The sequence below is a fragment of the Myotis myotis genome, unplaced genomic scaffold, assembly GCF_014108235.1.
Source record: "Myotis myotis isolate mMyoMyo1 unplaced genomic scaffold, mMyoMyo1.p scaffold_m19_p_6, whole genome shotgun sequence".
Classification (NCBI taxonomy): domain Eukaryota; kingdom Metazoa; phylum Chordata; class Mammalia; order Chiroptera; family Vespertilionidae; genus Myotis; species Myotis myotis.
The window spans coordinates 38,409,440-38,425,364 of NW_023416368.1; the positions used below are offsets into that span (position 1 = coordinate 38,409,440).

The 15,925-nt window shown below is 39.5% G+C and overlaps 1 protein-coding gene and 1 non-coding gene across 11 annotated transcripts in view; both read left to right on the forward strand.

Moving 5' to 3' along the window:
* NSD1 (nuclear receptor binding SET domain protein 1) overlaps window positions 1-15,925 on the forward strand; it is a 148,595-nt gene that overhangs the window by 81,868 nt on the left and 50,802 nt on the right. The window lies entirely within an intron of this gene.
* LOC118659458 lies at window positions 14,199-14,362 on the forward strand. Its single transcript, XR_004968575.1, has one exon. It is a non-coding gene; the product is annotated as a U1 spliceosomal RNA (small nuclear RNA).

Genomic DNA, 15,925 nt, shown 5'->3' on the forward strand with positions numbered 1-15,925 from the left:
GGCGGCGGGGGGGGGAGAGGGGGGCACTGTGCAGGTATGGGAGCACACTGACCACCAAGAGGCAGCTTCTGTGTTGAGCGTCTGCCCCCTGGTGGTCAGTGCATGTCATAGTGATTGGTCGACTGGTTTTGGTCGCTTAGGCTTTTGTATATATAGATGTGATTGGTGATTGCATAAGCATATTTACTTCATGATTATTCATAAATAATACACTTAGGATGTATATACTTTTCTTTATAACTCAAAACTTTTTACCCCCCCCCCCCCAAAAAAAAAAAAAAAAAAAGAATGTGATATTTTGGGAGAGTTATACTCCATAGATTGGGTCAGAACCTAGAAATGTTCAGATGAGACCTGCCTGTAAAGCACTTTCCAAGCTGTACTAAGGATATTGTTCTTTTTTCAGCATTATATGTGGATAGTATAGCATTTAAGTAGTGAAGAAATAAGGGCTGAGTCTTATGTTCATAAATCATTAAAATCGTAAGTGTGGATGATGCTGCCTAAAGAGAAAGCATCTATAGGGCGAGAAGAAGCACAATGACAGTACCTCCCCTTAAAAGGAGGGTATGGAGGACCTAGTCAAAGAATGTCTGTGAAGCCCCGGGAGTGGGGTGTCATAAGCAGGGCAGATGTGGCAAAAAGACAAGATCCAGGAGGTTGCGGAGTGAATAGAGGCTGTTGTATTTGACTGTGATAAATGGTTCACTTTTTGCTAGAGAGTGCCACATTAAATCAGGATGAAGGTGAATGGGTAGCAGCAGACACTATTTTCTTACAGACGCTTGATTTCAATGGAAAAGAGTGCAGTAGCTGAAGGGAGGATAGTATAGGGTCAAAAGGAAGAAATGCTTGAGTGTTCATAGGATGAAGGTTAAGAACTGTGTAGGGAAGTAAATATCCTACCAGGAGAGTGAATAATTGCTAGGGGACAGTCACTAAGAAAAGAGGATAAGAGATAGAAAGGTAAAATAGGAATGCACCATGGAGCTGTGAGAGAGGAGAAGGAAGCTTAAGCAATTTTTCCTTGGCTTGGTGAGAAAGAAAAGGTTTTTCTAACTGGAAGGGAAGAGTGTAAATTTAGAGTAGGTTCTGTGGGGAATGGGGCAGAATTAACTGGTGTCTGTAAATAGATGGCCATGTTAGATTGAATTATTTCATCTTTCCGCTGCCACCTTTGCAGGGGAAAGATAGAGGACAAGATAGTTGTGGGGTTATTTTGTCAAATCTTTTTTTTTTTTTTTGTAAGGACATTTATTGGGTAAATCACAGAGGTAGAAAAAGTAATACCTAGAAGAAATGGGCTTAGGAAACAAGTTACAGAGGTAAAGGAAGGTCCCTTGGAGCTTGGGAGTGAGGAAGCTACTGTGCCTGGGGGAGAAGGAAAGAAAGGCATGGGCATGCTTCCCAGAGAGCGCCCATTTTGTCAGATTTTAGAAAGATCTTCTTGCCTTTTGAGCCAATGATCCAATTTTACTAGTCTATTTTTATGTGATACTCTAAACAGGTTATCTAAGGCAAAGCTATTTTTTTAAATTGAAATATAACTTACCTACTGTAAAATGCACCCATTTTAATGTATGTTTTGATAAAATTTACACACCCATGTAACCACATCACAGGGGAGAATAGAACATTTTCACCACTCCAGAAAGGTCCCAGTCAACCCTTACACACCCCACCGACCCCCAATTCCAATCCCCTTCCCCAATTCAGATAAATGCTGATCTGCTTTCACATTAGATTTATTTTTGATATTTCATATAAATGGAATAAAAGTGTATATAGTTTTTTGTTTATGACTTAACAATGTTGATGTGTATATCAATACATTCTCTTTCTTAAAACAGCTTTATTGGGGTATAGTAAAAGAAATTGCACAAAATATACAATTTGATAAGTTATGATGTGTAATATCTATGTGTGTGTGTGTGTGTGTGTACACCTGTGAAACTACCACTCAGCATAGTTAGTTATTTTGAGATTCAGCAATATTGTTGCAGGTATTGAGAGTTCATTCCTTTTTTTTTTTTTTTTTATCTTTATTGTTCAGATTATTACAGATGTTCCTCTTTTTTCCCCCCATAGCTCCCCTCCACCCGGTTCCCACCCCACTCCAGGCCCCCCCCCCCTCGCCCCGCCACTGTCTTCGTCCATAGGTGTAAGCTCTTTGTCCAGTCTCTTCCCGCAACCCCTTCCCACCGAGAATTGTCAGTCTGCTCCCTTTCCATGCCCCTAATTCTATTACATTCACCAATCTGTTCTGTTCATCAGGTTTTTTATTCATTTGATTTTTAGGTTCACTTGTTGATAGATATGTATTTGTTGTCACTTTGTTGTTCATAATTTTTTATCTATTGTCACTTTGTTGTTCATAATTTTTTATCTTTACTTTCTTCTTCTTCTTCCTCTTCTTAGAGAATATCCTGCAGCATTTCATGTAATACTGGTTTGGGAGTGATGAACTCCTTTAGCTTCTTCTTGTCTGTGAAGCTCTTTATCTGACCTTCAATTCTAAATGAGCTTTGCTGGTTAGAGTAAGCTTGGTTGTAGGTTCTTGCTATTCATCACTTTGTATATTTCTTGCCACTCCCTTCTGGCCTGCATAGTTTCTCTTGAGAAATCAGCTGACAGTCGTATGGGTACTCCCTTGTAGGTAACTAACTTTTTTTCTGTTGCTGCTTTTTAGATTCTCTCTTTGTCTTTTGCCCTTGGCATTTTAAGAGTCTCATGCTCTACCGACTGAGCTAGCCGGGCGCCCGTTGCCCTTGGCATTTTAATTATGATGTGTCTTGGTTTGGTCCTCTTTGGATTTCTTTTGTTTGGGGTTCTCTGCGCTTCCTGTACTTGTAAGTCTATTTCTTTCACCAGGTAGGGAAAGTTTTTGTCATTTTCTTCAAATAGGTTTTCAATATCTTTCTCTCTCTCTTCTTCTGGCACTCCCATAATTCGGATGTTGGTACACTTGAAGTTGCCCCAGTGGCGCCTTACACTATCTTCATATTTTTGGATTCTTTTTATTTTGCTTTTCCGGTTCGGTGGTTTTTGCTTCTTCGTATTTCAAATCTTTGACTTCAGATTCTTGGGATCCTCTAGTCTGCTGTTGAATCTCTATGTTATTCTTTATTTCAGTTAGTGTATGCTTAATTTCTGCTTGGTCCTTTTTCATATCCTTGAAGGTCTCACTAAATTTCTCGGAGGTTCCTAGAAGATTCTTGAGTAACTGTGGTTTTTGAACTCTATATCCAGTATTTTGCTCTCCTCCATTTCTTTCCTTTGTGACTTGTTTCTGTTTCTCCACATTTTGGCTGCTTCCCTGTGTTTGTTTCTATGTACTGGGTAGCTGCTAAGTCTCCTTGAGTTGATAGAGTGGCTTTGTGTGGTAGGTGTGCTATGGGGCCCAGTGGCTCAGCCTCCCCAGTCACCTAAGGTGAATGCTCTTGGTGTACCCCTTTGTGGGCTGTTTACACAGTCTTGTTGTAGTTAACCCTTGATTGCTGTTGGTATCGCTGGGAGGAATTGACCTCCAGGCCAATTGGCTGTGATGACCAGCTCTGTCTACACTGGAAGATCTGTTGCGCAGGAGACACCCTTATGGGGCAGGGCTTGCTGCTTCAGTGGGGCTTTGGTGCTCACTGAGTCTGCCCCTTAAGTGCGTCTCTTATGAATGTGAAGAGTTGTAATCTGGTATGGTATCACTCTGACCACTGGGTACACTGGCTCTTGGATCTCCAAGGAGGTACAAGGTCAGCCACTATCTTGGGGCTGCCCAGCAGGAGCTCAGAGACATCTGCAGATTCCTCCTCTTTGTATGAGGTTTGGAGGTGCCCAGACGAGACCCAGCTGGGAAGCAAGGAAGGCTGCTGGTGCCAGGCCTTGGGCCTTCTTTTGGAAGCTCTGGGGCTCTCTGACCCAGCTGTAGTTTAACAGATTTTAGGCAGAGAAAGGACATGCCATTCATATGCAAAAGCCAATGGGCACAGCTTGGGTGGGGTTGTAAATTGGGTGTAGTGGGGTCTTTTGGAAGCAGCAGGGCAGAGCAAACTGCAATGGCTGCCAGTCAGCCCTGCCCTGGAATGGTCTCCGGGTCTCCGTGTTCCGTGCCCCATGCAGGAATAATGATCCCTGCGAGCACCTCTGAGAGAAAGCTGCCCTCACGTTCCTGTCCCTACAGTTTCTCCCCATATGTGTCCGGGTCCCCAGAGTCTCTCCGGAACTGGAGCTTGTATCTCCCTCCTGATTAAAAGAGCAGCACATCCAGGTGCCAGCACTTTCCATGCCTCCACACCTCTTACCAGTCTCAAAGCGCTTTCTTCACCTCTCTAGTTGTAGAACTTCCACTCAGCTTTCCCGCAGTTCTGGGTGGTAGTTGTTCTGCCTTTTAGTTATTTTGATGTGGTTGTGAGAGGCAGCAAGTATAGGTGTTTACGTATGCCGCCATCTTGGTTCTCCAAGAGTTCATTCCTTTTTATTGTTGAGTATTATTTCATTGTATGGGTGTACCACAGTTTGTTTATCTATTCATCTACTGATGTACATTTGGGCTGTTCTCAGCTTGGGCTGTGAAGATTGAGTTCTTTGTATGGATATGTTGTCTTTTCTCTTTTGTAAATACCTAAGAGTAGATGGCTGCATCATATGTTTAATTTTAAAAGAAACCTCCCAATTGTTTTCCAAAATGTTTGTACCATTTTCATTCCTATCTGTAATATATGAGAGTTTATGTTCTTCCACATCTTCAACAACACTTATTATTGTCGGTCTTTTTCATCTTAGCCATTCTGACAGATGTGTGGTGGTATCTCAGTGTGGTTTTGATGTACATCTGTCTGAAGACAAATGATATTGTGCATCTTATGTGCTTATTTGCGGTACCTCATTTTGGTTTTAATGTGCATCTCCCTGAAGGAGAATGATATTGTGCATCTTGTGTGCTTATTTGCTGTTGTCTTTGAAGTGTCTAAGTCTTTATTATTTTTTTATTTAGGTTGCTTATTTTCTTACCTACTGAGTTTTAAGAGTTCTTTTTATGTATTCTGGATACAAGTTCTGTATCAGATCCAAGACCCTTTTCAGATTAGTCTCCCAATATGTGGGTTGTTTCATATCCTTTTTTTCTTTTTAAAAAAGTTTTTTTATTGAATTTTAGAGAGAAAGGAAGGGAGAGTGCTAAACATCATGCCCCCTAAATGAGGATGGAGCCCTTCAAACTGGGTATGTGTCCTGATGGGCAACCCAATGGGCAACCTAATCAACCTAGCCACACCTGCGAGGGCTTTTTTTATTTTCTTAATGTTGTCCTTTGAAGAGCAGTATTTAATTTTGATCAAGTCCAGTTTATCAATTTGTTCTTTTTATGGACTTTACTTTAGTGTCATATCTAAGACATATAGCTTACCCCAATGGTCACAAAGATTTTGTTTTCATCTGAAAATTTTATAGTTTTAGGTTTTACATTTAGGCCTATGAACTATTTTGAATTAATTTTTGTACATGATGGAGGTAAAGAGAGGTTATTATTTTTGAGGTTAGGAAAGTTTACCCTAGTTTTAATAAAGAAGAATAAAAGAGTCACTTCTTACTGGTATAGGTCACCCTGTTTTCCTACAGTAGGGTGACCACACCATCATTTATTAATATTGGCTACTGGTTATTCAGTATCAGGCAATAATTTGCTTCTTACCAAATACATTTTTAATTTTTTTCCTAAAATCTTTATTAATTGGATGATCTTACTATTAATAGATGAGATAGGTTATTTTAATGAGCTCCTATTTCCATTTAAGTGCCAGAGGCAGATTTATGTTCAGTCTCTCAAGCCTGCATTCTTTCCCTTATATCAGTGGTTCTCAACCTGTGGGTTGCAACCCCTTTGGGGGTCAAACGACCCTTTCACAGGGGTTGCCTAAGAATAAGAAACACATATATAATTACATATTGTTTTTGTGATTAATCACTATGCTTTAATTATGTTCAATTTGTAACAATGAAAATACATCCTACATATCAGATATTTACATTATGATTCATAACAATAGCAAAATTACAGTTATGAAGTAGCAACGAAAATAATTTTATGGTTGGGGGTCACCACAACATGAGGAACTGTATTAAAAGGTCGTGGCATTAGGAAGGTTGAGAACCACTGCCTTATATTGTATTGTTTCTGAGACAGAGATAGGTTGTGTATCTTTTTTAATTTATTTTTTTAAATTTTATTTTATTGTTTAAAGTATTACAAATAGTAGTACATATGTTTCCTTTTTTCCCCCATTGACCTACCCCTGGCATCCCCTCCCCCGCCTGCACCCCCCAGTGTCTTGTGTCTGTTGGTTATGCTTACATGCATGCATACAAGTCCTTCTGTTGATCTCTTACCGCCCCTCCCCCCCAACATTCGCCATCCTTGCTGCTGTAATTTGACACTCTGTTCAATGCTTCTCTGCCTCTGTATCTATCTTTTTGTTCATCAGGTTATAATGTTCTTTATTATCCATAAATGAGTGAGATCATGTGGTATTTTTCTTTCACTGCCTGGCTTATTTCACTTAGCAGATGTTCTCCAGTTCCATCCACGCTGCTGCAAGTGGTAAGAATTTCCTCTTTTTTATAGCAGCGTAGTATTCCATTGTGTAGATGCACCATAGTTTTCTAATCCACTCATCTGCTGATGGGCATTTAGGCTGTCTCCAAATCTTAGCTATTGTAAATTGTGCTGTTATGAACATAGGGGTGCATGTATCCTTTCTGATTGGTGTTTCTGGTTTCTTGGGATATATTCCTAGGAGTGGTATTACTGGGTCAAATGGCAGTTCCATTTTTAAATTTTTGAGGTAATGCCATACTGTTTTCCATAATGGCTACACCAGTCTGCATTCCCACCAGCTGTGAATGAGGGTTCCTTTTTCTCCACATCCTCTCCAGCACTTGTCATTTGTTGATTTGTTGATGATAGCCATTCTGACAGGTGTGAGGTGGTACCTCATTGTTGTTTTGATTTGCATCTCTCAGATGATTAGTGCCTTTGAGCATGTTTTCATGTGTCTCTTGGCTTTCTGAATGTCCTCTTTCAAAAAGTGTCTAGGTCCTTTGCCCATTTTTTGATTGGATTGTTTATCTTCTTTTTGTTAAGTTGAATGAGTTCCCTGTAAATTTTGGAGATTAAACCCTTATCAGAGATAACATTGGCAACCATGTTCTCCCATGCAGTGGGCTTTCTTGTTGTTTTGTTGATGGGTTTTTTTTGCTGTGCAGAAGCTTTTTATTTTGATGTAGTCCCATTTGTTTATTTTCTCCTTAGTCTCTCTTGCCCTAGGATCTGTGTCTGTAAAGATACTGCTACAACATATGTCTGCAATTTTACTGCCTATAGAGTCTTATAGGATTTTTATGGTTTCCCATCTTATATTCAAGTCCTTTAGCCATTTTTAGTTTGTTTTTGTGTATGGTGTAAGTTGGTGTTCTATTTCATTTTTTTGCATGTATCTGACCAAATTTTCCAACACCATTTATTAAAGAGGCTGTTTTGACTCCATTATATGCTCTTGCCACCTTTGTCAAATATTAATTGAGTATAATGGCTTGGGTCAGTTTCTGGATCCTCTATTCTGTTCCATTGGTCTATATGTCTGTTCTTGTGACAATACCAAGCAGTTTTGAGAACTGTGGCTTGGTAATAAAATTTTTAAAAATATATATTTTATTGATTTTTTTTACAGAGAGGAAAGGAGAGGGATAGAGAGTTAGAAACATCGATTCAGCTGCCTCCTGCACACTCCCTACTGGGGATGTGCCCACAACCAAGTACATGCCCTTGACCGGGATCGAACCTGGGACCCTTCAGTCCTCAGGCTGACGCTCTATCCACTGAGCCAAACCGGTTGATGTCTGATATTGTGATCCCTCCAACTTTGTCTTTTTTCTCAGGACAGCTGTGGCTATTGGGGGTCTTTTTTTATTCCAGATGAATTTTTGGAGAGTTTGTTCTAGATCTTTGAAATATGCCATTAGTATTTTAATAGGTATTACATTGAATCTGTAGATTGCTTTAGGTAGTATGGACATTTTAATGATGTTGATTCTACCAATCCATGAACATGGTATGTTCTTCCATTTGTTTATGTCTTCCTCCATCTCTTTTTCCAATATCCTGCAGTTTTCCAAGTATAGGTCTTTCACGTCCTCTGTTAAGTTTGTTCCTAGGTATCTTAATTTTTTTGGTGCAATGGTAAATGGGATTTTTTTTTTTTTCATTTCTCTTTCTGTGAGTTCATTATTGGTGTATAAAAAGGCCATAGATTTCTGGGTGTTAATTTTGTATCCTGCTACGTTGCCAAATTCATTTATTAGGTCTAGTACTTTTTTGATGGATTCTTTGGGATTTTCTATGTATAGTATCATGTAATCTGCAAACAAGGACAGTTTTACTTCTTTTCCAATTTGGATGCCTTTTATTTCCTTCTTCTTGTCTGATCACTATGGCTAGTACTTCTAGTACTATGTCGAAAGGAGTGGTGAAAGTGGGCATCCTTGTCTTGTTCCTGTTCTTAGGGAAAATGAGTTTAGTTTTTGCCCATTGAGTATGATGTTGCCTGTAGGTTTGTCATATAGGGCTTTTATTATGTTGAGGTATGATCCTTCTATTCCCACTGTGCTGAGAGTTTTTACCAAGAAAGGGTGTTGGATTTTGTCAAAAGCTTTTTCTGCATCAATTGATATGATTATGTGATTTTTGTCTCTCAGTTTGTTTATGTGATGTATCAAATTTATTGATTTGCGGATATTGTGCCATCCTTGAATCCCTGGAATAAATCCTATTTGGTCATGGTGTATGATCTTTCTAATGTATTACTGAATCCAATTTGCTAGAATTTTGTTGAGGATTTTAACATCTATATTTCATCAATGATATTGGCCTGTAGTTCTCTTTTTTTGTGGTGTCTTCATCTGGTTTTGGGATTAGGGTAATGCTGGCTTCATAGAAAGAGCTTGGAAGTGTTCCTTCCACTTGAATTTTTTGGAATAGTCTGAGTAGGATAAATTTTAGTTCTTTTTTGAATGCTTGTTAGAACTCCCCTGTAAAGCCGTCTGGACCAGAGCTTTTGTTTGCTGGAAGGTTTTTGATCACTGTTTTAATTTCTTCAGTAGTTATCGGCCTATTCAGGTTTTTTGACTCTTCTTGGTTGAGTTTTGGGAGCGTGTATTTTTCTAAGATTAAGTCCATTTCATATAGGTTGTCCATTTTGTTGGAATAGAGTTGTTCATAGTATTTTTTCATAATCATTTACATTTCTGTGGGATCGGTTGTTATTTCACCTCTTTCATTTCTGATTTTGTTTATTTGGGTCCTCTCTCTTTGCTTCTTAGTGAACCTGGCTAGAGGTTCATCAATTTTGTTTATCCTTTTAAAGAACCAGCTTTTGGGCTTGTTGAGCTTTTGTATTGTTTTTTTGGTCTCTATGTCGTTTATCTCCACTCTGATCTTTATTATTTCCTTCCTTCTGCTTATGCTGGGCTTTTTTTTTTTTTTTTTTTTTAAATATATTTCATTGATTTTTTGCAGAGAGGAAGGGAGAGAGAGAGTCAGAAACATCGATGAGAGAGAAACATCGATCAGCTGCCTCCTGCACATCCCCCACTGGGGATGTGCCCGCAACCCAGGCACATGCCCCTGACCGGAATCGAACCTGGGCCCCTTCAGTCCGCAGGCCGACGCTCTATCCACGGTTTTGGCTGCTGGGCTTTTCTTGTTGCTCTCTTTCTAACTCTTTGAGTTGTAGGGTTAGATAATTTATTACCATTGTTTCTTGTTTTCTGATGCAGGCCTGTAGAGCTATGAACTTCCCTCTCAAGACTGCTTTCACTGTGTCCCATAGATTTTGGATTGTTGTGTTTTTATTGTCGTTTGTTGCCATGATGCTTTTTATTTATTCTTTGATCTCTCTGGTAACCCAGTCATTGTCTAATAGCATTCTATATAGCCTCCAGGTGTTTGATTTTTTAAAAAATATATTTTATTGATTTTTTACAGAGAGGAAGGGAGAGGGATAGAGAGTTAGAAACATTGATGAGAGAGAAACATCGATCAGCTTGCCTCCTGCACACTCCCACTGGGTACACACTGCCCACAACCAAGGTACATGCCCTTGACCGGAATCAAACCTGGGACCCTTGAGTTTGCAGGCTGATGCTCTATCCACTGAGCCAAACCGTTTAAGGCGGTGTTTGATTTTTTTTATTGTTTTTATTGTAGTTGATTTCTAGTTTTATGCCATTGTGATCTCAGAAGATGCTTGATATGATTTCTATTTTCTTGAATTTGAAGATACTTTGCCTGTGACCCAATATATGGTCTATCCTTGAAAATGACCCACATGTGCACTTGAGCAGAATATATATTCTGTGGCTTTGGGGTGAAATGTTCTGAAGATGTCAATTTATTCTATCTGATCTAGTGAGTCATTTAGGATTGATGTTTCTTTGCTAATATTTTGTTTAAAGGATATTTTCAGTGGTGATAGTGGGGTATTAAAGTCCCGTACAATGACTGTATTGCTGTCAATCTCTCCCTTGATATTCTCCAGAAGTTTTTTTATGCATTTGGGTGCTCCTGTATTGGGTGTGTATATGTTTACCAGAATTATTTCTTCTGGTTGGATTGCTCCCTTTAGTATTATGAAGTGGCCTTCCTTATCTCTTGTTATGTCCTTCACTTTGAGATCTAATTTGTCAGATATAAGTATTGCTACTCCAGCTTTTTTTTTTCATTTCCATTCGCCTGAAAAACCTTTTTCCATCTCTTCATCATCAGTCTGTGTGAGTCCTTTTTTCTGAAGTGGGTTTCCTGTAGACAGCAGATATATGGGTCATGTTTTCTTATCCACTCAGCTACCCTATGTCTTTTGATTGGGGCATTTAATCCATTTACATTTAAAGTTATTATTGATAGGTACTTGTTTGTCGCCATTTTTATTCTTTATGCCTGTGTTCCTTCTTCATTTCCGATTTCTTCTTTTAACAGTAGACCCTTTAGCATTTCTTGCATTGCTGGTTTGGTGGTAATAAACTCCCTTAGTCCTTTGTCTGTGAGGCTCCTGATTTCACCCTCAATTTTGATTGATAGCCTTGCTGGGTACAGTATTCTTGGATTCAGACCCTTACTTTGCATGACTTTCTATATTTCATTCCATTCCCTTCTTGCCTGATGTGTTCCTGTTGAGAAATCAGTCGCTAGTCTGATGGGGGATCCTTTGTAGGTAACTTTCTGTCTCTCTCTGTCCGCTTTTAAGATTCTTACTTTGTCGTTGGTGTTTGCCAATTTAATTATAATGTTCCTTGGTGTCGGTCTTTTGGGGTTCATTTTGTTTGGGACTCTGTTAGCTTCTTGGATTTGTGTGTTTTCTTCCCTGTGTCAGGGAAGTTTTCTGTCATTATTTCTTCAAACAGGTTTTCTATTCCTTGCTCAGTTTTTTCTCATTCTGGCACCCCGATTTGTGTTGTCCCGAAGTTCTCTTAAGGTCTCCACCTGTTTTTTAAGTTTTTTTTTCTAGATGCTGCTCTGCTTGAGTATTTTTTCCTACTTTGTCTTCTAGCTCACTGATGCGGTCCTCTGCTTCTTCTAGTCTACGGTTCATGCTTTCTATTGAGTTCTTTATAGCAGCGATGTCATTTTTCACTTTTACTTGGTTCTTCTTCATTTCCTCTTGGCTCTTACACATATTATTGAATTTATCTTCCATTCTGTTCAGTGACCTTATGACCATTTCTCTGAATTCTTTTTCTCACATACTGCTTGCCTTCATTTTGTTTACTTCCTTTTCTGGTGCTACCTCCTTTTCTTGCATATGCGGGCTGTTTCTTTGTCTCCCCATGATCTCTCTCCTCCGGGTGTCTAGTTATGTAGCTCTCTCCTGCATTGATTTAAAGGCACAAAATACAACACAAGGCACAACGCACAAGGCAATGAAGACGAATGTATTCACGATACTAATAACCCCAAATAAAGGTGAACACCAGAGAAAAGAGAATTAGCGGAAAGGAAAAAAAAAACAGTGCAGAAATGATATTGAGAATAGGAAGAACAGAAAGAGAATAAAAAAGAAGGGGGCAAAAACTATTTATATGAGGAGCAAAGTCCAAGAGAACAACCACTAATCCCAAAAAATGCAAACAACAAATACCCAGAGATGAATGCAAACTACAAACAACAACTAATAACAAGTGAGGAGAGGAAAAACAGAAGCAAAAAACAAACAAAAAAGAAACAATCTTACACACAAGCACACAAAAAAAACCCCAATCTAATCAGCAATCAAGCAAACAATAATAGGACAGAGAGAAAGCAAGGCAAAACAAAATAAAACAAAAAAACCTAGAATAAAAAAAGCAAAACAAAAAAAAGGGAAGAGTGAGAAAAAATTTGGATAGTGAAGAAAGAGAAGAGAGAGGTGTGTATGGACTTAGAGCAGGGGATCTGAAATTAGATATTTAAGTAGGATGAATTTTTAACGGGGTAAAAAGAAGTAATAGGGAAAATCTAAAGCAGGAATAGGGTAAGAGAAAGAGGACAACAAAAGGGGGAAGTGAGGAGGACTGTTGGCATAAAGGTAAAGTTGAGATAGAGTAAAATGATGCTAAAGGAAAAATGAAAATAGAAAGTAGAACACTAATCCCAAAATAAAATAAAATAGAAAATGACATTTTTTTTTAAAAGGTAAAATAGTGGTAGTTACAATACTGATTAAAAATAAAAATATAATAATTAAAAAGATAAAATCAAGTGGAGAAAAAAAGTTTCCTAAGTAAAAGATAAAAAAATAAAAATGTGCAGTAGTGAAGGTCATTCACTTCCTCTACTGTTTTGTTTGACATGCCTGTTTTCTGTCAGGTAGTCAGGACAGTATTGAAGTTCCTAGGGTTCCACTGCTCCTCTGTGTTGTAAGCCACAGTACTGATTTTCAAGCAGGCAGTATTTCTTTGTTTCTCAGACTCCTTTATTTGTGTTTACACAAGAGTCAATTTGTGATTCAACCCCTGGGTGGCAGTGGATTGACCTCCGGGGCTATAAGTCCTTTCTAGCCAGTATTTAGCTTTTGTTTTCCTGTTGCACTTAGTACTGGTTTGGGAGAATGGACTGCCCCAGAGCTGGTTCTCTGATTTTTACTCCCTGCTCTGATCCCCAGGTTCCACAAAAACAACTTTCCCCTGCAGTTTCTTAGAGTGTTCCCAGTTGGGAGATCCTGTGTACTGGGCTTAGTACTCAAAAGCAAGGATATAAAGAGATAAAAAGAGCCAGAGTAAGTGCGCGAACTCGCGATTTTTGCCCTCCAGCACTGCGTGCAACTCTGAATGTTACTGTGCGGGTCTTTTTTTCCCCTGACACTAAGCAGCCGGCACAGTTGTAAAAATTAAAGCTGCCTTTTTGCGCTCAGTCCAGCTATACTTTGACTTTTAGAGTTGCTTTCTGCCAGCAGCCTGCAGATCCCCTTCCACATTTGTGGATCACGCTAGCCCCAACAGCCGTCGATTTTGTGGGGCAAAGACTTCCCTCTAGTTTCCGTTGCACGTTTCTCTCTCCAGCCTGGATCGCAGACCTCACCTTTCCCTAGGCGAAATCTGACCTTTCCGTGAGAAGGTGCAGGGCTCATCCGAGTCTGTGTATTTGCGCTGCTTGAGATCCAGTGTTTCTGGGTTCACAGCTGGTCCCTGGGAATTGTGGTTGTAGAGTCCCTGGATGTATAAGCTTTCGATAACAGCCACTCTCCCCTTCAAGATGGCGCAGAGCGCCACTCTCCCCTTCAAGATGGTGCAGTCTCCGTGGCCGAGCCAGTGGCTCCAGGAGAGATTTCAGCAGCAGTGGAGGCTGCCCGGTCTGGCAGTCCCCAACAGTCCTTTGGAGTATAGCTGTCTCTCACCCACAAATATACACTCCCTGTATGACCACACACTCTCCTTCGTTCTCTCACTCACACACTATCTTACAGTCTGCCTTCCCATCGGAAGCCATCTTCCTACTCTCTGATCTGTGTTTTGTCATTTATTTTTATTACAGAAATCCTTAGACATATACAAAAAGGACATTTATAACGAATCCCCATGTATTCATCACTTAGCTTCAGTAGTTAACTTTTCTTTCCAGGTCATTTTACCTGTATCTTTCAAAAGGTCTAACAATTACAACTTTACAAAAATACACGTATATACTTACCTGGCACGGGAGATACAGTGATCATGAAGGTGGTTTTCCCCGGGTGAGGCTTATCCACTGCACTCCGGATGTACTGACCCCTGCAATTTCCCCAACTGTGGGAAACTCTAGTGCATAATTTGTGGTAGTGGGGGACTGCATTTGTGCTCTCCCCTGTATAAAAATAAACACATATATCCAGTGTTGGCAAAATTATACAGTAACTATATATCATCTACTACCCAGCCCCATTTTCAAATTTTCCCACTTAACTCAAAGATATTTTTTACAGTGTTTTGAATAAATCCCAAATGAGATCCCTGTATTGTATTTTTTTTAAATATATATTTTATTGAGTTTTTTACAGAGAGGAAGGGAGAGGGATAGAGAGTTAGAAACATTGATGAGAGAGAAACATCAATCAGCTGCCTTCTGCACACCCCCTACTGGGGATGTGCCTGCAACCAAGGTACATGCTCTTGACCGGAATCGAACCTGGGACCCTCCAGTCCGCAGGTCGACACTCTATCCACTGAGCCAAACCGGTTAGGGCTGTATTTTTGATACATTAATCGACGACATTAACTGTCCTGTCCCCCTCACCCTATTATTTTTTTTCATCATCATGAGGTTTAAAAAATTTTTATTAAAAAAAATTTTTTTTATATATTTTATTGATTTTTTACAGAGAAGAAGGGACAGAGCAGGGTAACGATTAAACAACCAGCTCTGGACAGTTGACCTCCCCAAACCAGTTTTAAGTCCAATAGAGAAAATAAACCCTTGCTACTGCATAGAGAAGCCTTGTAGCCTCAGAGGCCAACCCAAAAACACTGCCACCCAGAGGCTGAGCCACAAACTGACTCTTAGCTAAATACAAATTAAGGCAGTCTGGGACACAAATACGGCCTGCTTTAAAATCAGGACTGTGGTTTACAACACGGAGGAACAGTGTATCTCAGGGAAATTCAACACTCTCCTGAATACCTGGCAGGACTAAGGCGAGCCAGACTGACAAGTAGAAGAACCGAAGGACCTTCACTACTGCAAATTTTTTTTTTCTTTTTTCACCTTTTAACTAAGAAACCAATTTTTTTTTCTTCTTTTTCCATCACCTGATTTTACCCTTTTAATTACTACATTTTTATTTCTAACCATTATTATTACTGCTACCATTTTACCATTTTTTAAAGTGCCATTTTATTTTCTCTTTATTTTATTTTGGGATTAGTGTTCTCCATTCTATTTTCATCGTTCCTTTAGCGTCAATTTTCCCTACCTCAATTTTACCTAAATGCTAAAACCCTCTCCCTCACTTTTCCCCTTTTGTTTTCCTGTTTCTCTTGCCCTATTCCTGCTTTAGATTTTCCCTATTCCTTCTGTCTACCTCCTGTCAAAATTTCACCCTACGTATATATCCTATTTCCAATCCACTGCTCTAAATCCTTATATACAGAGAAGAAGGGAGAGGGATACAGAGTTAGAAACATTGATGAGAGAGAAACGTCAATCAGCTGCCTCCTGCACACCCCTTACTGGGGATGTGCCCTTGACCGGAATCGAACCTGGGACCCTTCAGTCCACAGGCCGATGCTCTATCCACTGAGCCAAACCAGTTAGGGCTAAAAAATTTTTTTTTAATTTTTTTATTGATTTCAGAGAGGAAGGGAGAAGGAGAGAGAGATAGAAACATCAATGATGAGAGAGAATCATTGATCGGCTGCCTCCTGCACATCCCAC